We start from the raw sequence: 829 nt of genomic DNA on the forward strand, positions 1-829 counted from the left end.
CCGGCGTACCCGTCCATAAAGGAGAGGAGCGCGTGTTCTGCGGTGTTGTCTACTAGTATGTCAATGTGAGGTAGAGGGAAGTCATCTTTGGGACTGGCTTTGTTGAGGTCTCGAAAGTCTACGCACATTCGCACTCGTCCATCTTTTTTAGCTACGGGGACAATATTGGCCACCCATTCTGGGTAGTTGGAGACTTTTATAAAGCCGGCGTCTAATTGTTTAGTGACTTCTTCTTTTATTTTCAAGGCTATCTCTGGTTTGAGCCGCCGTAGCTTTTGTTTTACTGGCGTCATTTTGGGATCTAGCGGAATTTTATGCTCAGCGATTTCTCGATCTATTCCTGGCATGTCTTTGTAGGACCAAGCAAAGACACCCTCGAATTCCCGCAAAGTGGAGATTAGATCGGCCTTTTCAGTGGGAGTTAAGGTGAGGCCAATTTTAATAATTTTAGGATTTTCTTCTGTTCCAATATTTACCGATTCTGTGTCCTCAATTATAGGAGTTTTGAGTTCTTGTTCATTTACAGCTTTTATTAGTTCGGTATATTCCTCTTCTGGCTCTTTTTCGTGCTCATTAGTGGCGAGACATTCTGCATTATTACTCGGATTTTTAAGCGGCATATACTCAAAAGTTTTGTTTATCTTATTAAAGTCATGAAGCATTACATCAAAAAGATCTCCCGGAGTAGAGATTTCCGGGTCTAAACTATTTTTGGGAGGGGTTACAATTTTGCTAGGTTCGGACTCGGAGTCAGACTCGGATTCAGACTCTAATTCTTCGTACATCGGACCCTCTCCCGCAGATATCTTGAACTTCATCCCACGAGCAT

The sequence above is a fragment of the Ipomoea triloba genome, chromosome 16 (genome assembly GCF_003576645.1).
Source record: "Ipomoea triloba cultivar NCNSP0323 chromosome 16, ASM357664v1".
Taxonomy (NCBI): domain Eukaryota; kingdom Viridiplantae; phylum Streptophyta; class Magnoliopsida; order Solanales; family Convolvulaceae; genus Ipomoea; species Ipomoea triloba.